The sequence below is a fragment of the Lemur catta genome, chromosome 16 (genome assembly GCF_020740605.2).
Source record: "Lemur catta isolate mLemCat1 chromosome 16, mLemCat1.pri, whole genome shotgun sequence".
NCBI classification, from domain to species: domain Eukaryota; kingdom Metazoa; phylum Chordata; class Mammalia; order Primates; family Lemuridae; genus Lemur; species Lemur catta.
The window spans coordinates 680,903-688,448 of NC_059143.1; positions in this window are offsets into that span (position 1 = coordinate 680,903).

The following is a 7,546-nucleotide window of genomic DNA, read 5'->3' on the forward strand; positions in this document are numbered from 1 at the left end:
AACACCTGATTATTATTGATGTGGAGCATTTTTTCATTTATTTGTTGGCCATTTGAATGTCTTCTTTGGAAAAATGTCTATTCAGGTCCTTTGCTCTTTTTAATGGGATTATTTGGATTTTTTTACTGTTGAGTTGTTTGATTTCCTTGTATATTCTGGCTACTAGTCCCTTATCAGATGAATTGTTTGCAAATATTTTCTTCCATTCTCTTCACTCTGTTGATCATTTCCTTTGCTGTGCAGAAGCATTTTCTTTAATATAATCCCATTTGTCTATTTTTGTTTTTCTTGCTGTGCTTTGAAGTCTTAGTGTAATTTTTTAATTTAAAAATTTGAATTTTTTAGGAAGTTTCTGGGAAAGATAAAATTAAGAAAAATATTCAAGGCTGCTCTTCATAGTCACTCTACACAAAATTCTTAATTTCTGAATGTTGTCAACTAATATGAAACCAAAGTTTTCAAAACTCCAACAGTCTGTCGGCCAAATAACACATTTCTACAGGCTGGATTTGTCTGAGATCTGAAGGCTTCTAGGTTTTTACTTGGCACTAAACAATGCTGCAAAATAAATTGTGTGTGTTTGTGTGTGGTGTGATCCCATTTTTCTGGTATCATCACATTAAATTTTTAAACCAGATTTGAAAACTGAAAGTATTTAAAGTGTCAATTAATGGCAACATGGCTCAGGAGACAGGCTGCATATAATGACTCTGTGGTTAGAAGTCTAGCCCTAGGACTGATTTATTCAGTGACCTTGAATAAGGTCATTAACCATGAGTTTTGCTTCAGCATCTGCATCTGTAACACAAAGATAGCAACTGCTAAGCTCCTGTGAGGAGAGCTAGCTGAAGGGACTTCAAACACTTAGCTCACTCTCAAAAAATGCATGCAAGAATTCATGTAATCTGTCTGTTATTTTAAAGTTTGTTTCATTTGAACAATTTTCACAAAATTTGCCAAAATTATGAGTACACTAGAATGCCAGAAAATGACACCTATACTCTTATCAACCGAGTGTAAGCTTTCACATCCGTTGTAAAACAAACAAACAACTTCAGATACTTGTTTATAAATTACAGCAAACATTTTCCAACAAAGAATATCTCTGTGGCCAGTCAATATTTGTTTTTCAATCCCTAGGATCTTAAACTAACTTCCTTATAAAGCATGGTAGAAAAATGCAAACATATTCAATATTTTCAGTCTCATTCTGCATAGGCAAATAAATTGAGGGAAGAAACTAATATTTACTTCTCTGCTTATCCACTCAGGTAGCTGGATTTGAAATTTTGAATATGAGTTATCTGCATATGATCCTTCAGTGAAGGCTATGAAGGATGCTCGTTTACGCTGCTATGATTTATAGGAGGACACATTCAGTTACCTCTAACAGGCTCTTTTTTGTTTTGATGCCAAAATATATTTAATATTCCTCTACTATATTTGTTAAATCTAAATGTGTGCTGCACAGATATGCAAAATAATTATAATTGTAATAGTTTTGGTTTCATACATTTTATATACTCTACATTTTATATACTCTACTTTTATATACTTACTACATAGCATGTGGTACCTTGTTTCTTCTATTCATCTGTACAAAACTCTTTTTCTTTCTTGATATTCTTTATTTTCAATTGTTAGTAACTCCCTCCATCTCATCCAACGTATCAATGACATTAAAAGATAATCCTTGTGATTATCTTTTGCAAACTTTGTGATTTTTCTTCTGCATTATAAATCAGTTGACTGCTCCTCTTGCACCCCTATAGCTACTTTCTCTAAAGAATATACAGCGTTTATCTTACAAAAGCAGTGTGCACACTTCATTTGTCACGCATTGCAAGTACTGTGACATATTCCCCACTTCACTCTCACTGTTCACCTCTACCTCTTCCTCTTTAGCCAGAGATCACCTGCTCCAAAAATGTCACCCGTTTTGGGGCTACATTTTTATTTGCATTCTTTTCTTGGCATCCTGCTGCTTTATATAGATCTGATTCAGTTGGCATCTGGGTACATTCCTGACCCTCCACCCTCCCACCCGCAGCTCGCTGGCTACTCTGCCCAAGCCCATCTTCTGACTGCACCCTTTGTCTCCCTCGCCCACTCCCAAACTCCGTCCCTTGTTTTTCATTGACCTTTAGGCTCGGAACTGCCTCCCACGAACATTCATAAACCTCCTTACTGCGCTTCCTCGAATCGTGTCCCCAGAAGAGCTTTCCAGGCTGTGAGTGTCCCTGTTTTCTGTCTGCGTGTTACACTCGGGGCTGTTCCAGCCCGTGTACGGCAATTCGCTTTCCTTCCCTGAAAGGTTTTGTTTAGTGCTTTAATTTTTTCTGGGTACTTTTTTTAAAAAAATAGGAATAATCAGGAAATCTGCATCGATATATGTTAAATAAACATGCATAACTTTTTAGTAAATAAAGCAAACATATGAGCAGAAATGATACTATTGCCTGATAGTCATATGGAACAGTGATGATAGAATTAAAATTATTCTTCACACACGGGAAACTTACATCTTTGATGTAGTATTCCTGCTGTCAGGAATTTTGAAATTTTTAATAAAAGTGCCAGGTTGACACACTAAAAGGTTTTCGAAAACTGTCTTTATGCTAGGCATAAGAATATCTCATTGTTAGAACCCTTGAGCACTTTCACTCCGTACAGTATATGACTTGAATGAAAGTGTAAGCCTTTAAACCATTTTGAAAGCAGATACTGTTATTAATATATATTTTTCAACTAGAGCAATTACCAAACCAGCTTTTGGAGGCACTTTGTCATGTACTTGATGCAATAAGCCTTCTGTGCGGTTTTGAATATCTTGAATTCTGTACCTGTGTATATCAATTGTGATCAGATACAAACTAAGCACAAAAATAATAGTAATCAATAGAAATTATAAGCCATGGACTCATTGCAAATGAAGGTCATGGGGCAGGCGACAACTCCCTCTTTTCTTGATGGCTCCACTCTTCGGAAAGACTGACACTAAATAAATCATTCATCACCTTGCCCAAGGGCTCAAAAGTAAAGATGGCCTTTGTCCTGAACTGTAAAAATAGCAAAGAGGAAATGTGAAGGTTCAAGGTCCTCATCATTTGGTGTCCTCCAATCATTCCATCAAGTACCATGGCCCCTCTCTCTCAACTTCTGTTGCACTTTTTTTTAGGGACAGAGTCTTGCTCTATCACCCAAGCTATCATAGTCACTGCAGCCTTAAACTCCTGGGTTCAAGCGATCCTCCTACCTCAGCCTCCCGAGTAGCTAGACCTACAGGAACATGCCACCATACCCAGCTATTTTTTTTTTTTTATTTTTATAGAGATGGAGTTGCACTATGTTGCTCAGGCTGGTCTCAAGCTCTTGGGCTCAAGTGATCCTCTCACCTCGGCCTCCCAAAGTGCTGGGATTACAGGCATGAGCCACTGTGCCCAACCTAAATTTCTGTTGCGTGTACACTCTGTGCCACTTATTGTCACAGTTAACCATTCCGTCTTTTCTTTCTCTCGTGTTTTTGTCTTCCTGCCACATTCTTATGTGGAATTGCTAAAGCCAGGAACCATAGAGTATATTAACCACTCTTGGCAACTTGGCATTAGTACAATGCAAATGGGAGGTACATTAATCCATTGAAGACACACCTACTACGTGCGAGGCACTGAGTGGGGTCCTAGAGATACAATGGTAAATGAGACACTGTCTTGTTTTCAGAGGACTGAAATCTAGTGGGATAGAGACACACAAGCAAATGGACAAGTACCATAAAATATGTGTGGGGGCTAATGGGAAACTTCCCCTTTATCCTCTGAAGGTTTGCTAAAAACCAACTGATGAAAGGCAGATGAATAGGAGAAATGGCAGACACATTTATTAGCATGCACGGGGGAAATTAGAGTGATTACTCCACCATGCAATGGGGTACAGATAGCTTTATCTTAGGGAAAAGGGAGATGGGAAGTGTGGATGATTTTAGGGGAGTAATAAATTATCTTTAGGAGGATTCAATGGGCTTGAAGAACATACAATGGCCTGAGACCCACAGGGAAACAAAACTGTCCTGGAGGGTGTTGACAGACTTCAGTCTTTCTTCCTGCAATATGAGTTTGGTTCATGAAAACTCAGGAAAGGGACTAGAGCTAATTATTTTCTTCTTTGGTGGGTCTGGACTTTCAGCAGAGAAGGGAACTTCAGAGAACAACTTCATCCTGTGCTTTGGGAGAGAAGGAGGATGGAGAGACTGAGAGACAGGGGATGCAGGTGGGTGGGTAGGGGGATGTGGGGCGCAGGTGTCAGAGAGACCTTGAGGTTTATTCTTCAGTTGAGCATGTCAAAGCACCATATTTTGGAGTATTGGTTTCTGGGCCCAACATGTGGTAGGTGCAATTGAAGCCAAAATTAGGGGTCCTGAGAACACACTTGGAGGAACTTGAGCTGTTCATTAAAAGTCCAGGATGAGCTCCTGGATGAAGTGACTTCTAATCTGCAATCTGAAGAGGGATGGGACTTAGCACAGTACATAAGAGTGGAGGGGGAACAGAAAAGTTTTCCAGACCATGTTAATGGCATCCCCAGAGGTGAGAAAGACTAGAGAGCACACTAAAAGGACAATAAATATTAATAAGACCCTCAGTACATTTGGAGTTTCTAACAGTGGTGGTGTGATTTATGTATCTGTGGATACATATTATATATTAATAAAATTAAACAAGTTTCAGCATCAACTCTATTCAAATTTTTCTTTTTATTAAAGTACTTTTTAAAAAAAACCAAACATCTTGTTCATATAATAAGTGGAGGGAATACAGGGAGTTTTACTGAGGCAATTGTATTTAATGCTCTTAACTCCTTCTAGGATATATTCCAAAATAGCATAGAATGACCTATCTTCAAAAATGTTTAGTGATCTAGATTCCTTCCTGCAATTCTGTTGAAAGCAAAGAAGTAAAAATAACCTGACTTGCAATGGGATTTGCTACTCAGTCTTTGAAGTTATCAGAAATTTTTATGAGAGATGTAATGTACAAGCAGGCAATGGCCAGACCATATATGACAGTAGAACTCTGACCCACAGCTTCTACAGCAACTAGTCCAGGATGCCAACCAAACCACCACCTCTGCAGCAATTGCTCAATGGTAAGTGACTACCAGCTTCCCTATCCCCTCTCCACGTCCCTCTACTGAGTGCTACCATCTACCTTCTCATAGCAGGCTCCTCCTTGTGTTCACATCCTACCATAAATGTCATTTCTTCAGAGGAGCTTCTTTGACCACCCTCTCTTAAGTAGCTACCTAGTCCATTATAGATTCTCAGCATGGCATGCTCTACTGTCTGACATTTCCCCTTCCTCTGCTTCCTTCCCTCTTTTCCTCATTATTTCTCTTTTGATCTCTTCCCAAATGAATGTCAACTTCATGACCACTGGAACCATTTTATCTGAAAACTTAGAACAGTGCTCAGTCCATAGTTTGACACTGAATGTATATTTGCTGAATAAATAAATAGGAGGAAAAAAGAGAATGTCAAGAAGTTGAGGACATTCTTACCTGGTGGCTTGTGAATTTCTCTGTGAAGTAGGAGGCTAAGTTACCTATTGAGACTAAAAGTAGAGTTTTGTAAGGGGTGTGAATGGAAGACAGTGATGAAAAAAAGAGCATAGATTAATTATGGAGAGCAATTAGACCCCAGCATACTAAAGATACAGTGAATGGATGAATGAGAGCATGTCATTCAGCTGTCATTATTTTGAAATGGGTTTCTGAGAAATCGAGCTATGTTTAGTCACATGGTATCTTTGGTAGATGGAATGATAGCCCTGAAAGATGTCCATAATCTAATCCCCAGAACCTGTGAGCATGTTACTTTATATGATGGACCCTTTTGTAGAAATGAGTAAAGTTTAAGGATCTTGAGATGGGAAGATTATCTTGGTTTATCTAGGCAGACTGAATGCAATCAAAAGGGTATTTATTAGTGAAAATGGAGACAGGAAAGTCAGAGTGAAAAAAGGAGATCTGAAGACAAAAGCAGTGGTCAGAATGAAGGAAGGGAGGAACCACAAGCCAAGGACTACAGGTGGCTTTTAGAATCCAGAAAAGGTAAGGACACGAATTCTTCCCTAGAGCCCCAAGAAAGAACACAGCCCTGTGACACCTTGATTTTACGACTTCTGATCTCTAGAACTGTAAGATAATACCTTTGTGCATTTTAAGGCACTAAGTTTGTGTTGACTTATTTCAGTGGCAATAAGAAATTAATACACCTTCAGTTCTATGTAGACTGTACTTCTTTCTCAAACTGTAATGTGCAATGCTGTGGGACCTTGTTAAAATGCAGCCCCTGATTCAGTAGTTTTGTGGTGGTGAGGACTGAGATTCTGCATATTTAACAATTTCCCAGGTGAGACCAGTCCTGTTGGTCCACAAACCACACTTGAAAGAGGAAAGATCTAGATGGTACTGTCAAGACAAATGAGAGAAATAGTCATCATGGGCATACAGCATGTATGTCTTTTGTCTGTGTAGTTCTTGCAAGTTTATAAATTATTTTTGCATTTTATAAACATGGAAATGCAGTAAGGAAAATATTGATATTTCCTTTCCCTGCCAAGGATAAGGATATTCAGAAAGGGTAAGTGATCAGCCTAGGCTGCACAGATGGTCATTATATTAGGCTTATGACAAAATCAGGCCTTAAGCTCAAGTTTTTGTTTCCAAATTCTTTTAATTTTACAAAGTTAATGTTTGAAATCAAGATCTGGTGTCAATGAATTCGGAAGCATCAGCGTTACTCAAGGATGGGAAGTACAAAGTACCTGCCATTAAAGGACCAACAGAGACAACTTCCTGTTTCCTGAGTGGACTTTGGCTCAGGGTTTGATGAAACCAAGAGCTTTCTCCCCTTAGGGTGGCTGTTTCTCCTTGTTTCCTTGATGGGGAATCTTTCAAAAAGCCAGAAAGGTATCACAAAGTGGCTTACAAGTGCTGGAACATCTCATTCTCTTCTCCCTCCCCCCATCCATAGAGTTCACGTACAACGTGACCCCTCTTGGATCCAGGTCAGGATGAAAGCAATTATATTTGACAAACCGTATGCATACCCTGGTGAAGGATGCCCTGTCACCAAGGGGCTAGAAGATTCCTATGAATTTTTCTACAGCATTTATCAACATGGCATTGAAACAATTCTCCCAGGGAATATTCTGCCACGTAAAACTAACATCAAGTAGTTTTATGAACCACCTCAAACAACCAAATCAACACACCTGTGATCTGTCTTTCCCCATCCAGGTGAGTAAGGCAGGAAAAATCCAAAGAAAAGAGGATTCTATAAGATTTGATTTGGCACACAAAACGAAGAAAACTTCAACAAGCCTAAACAAAAAAGAGGGTGAAGAGATTAATTCTGAAAGATGACTGAGGAAGCTGAAATAGGTCATTGGATCATTCACTTGTGCATCAGATGTTGTGACCTCTCTTCCACGAGGGAAGAAATCTGGTCCTCCTTGTATACTCTGGAATTTGACATCAATTTCTGTAG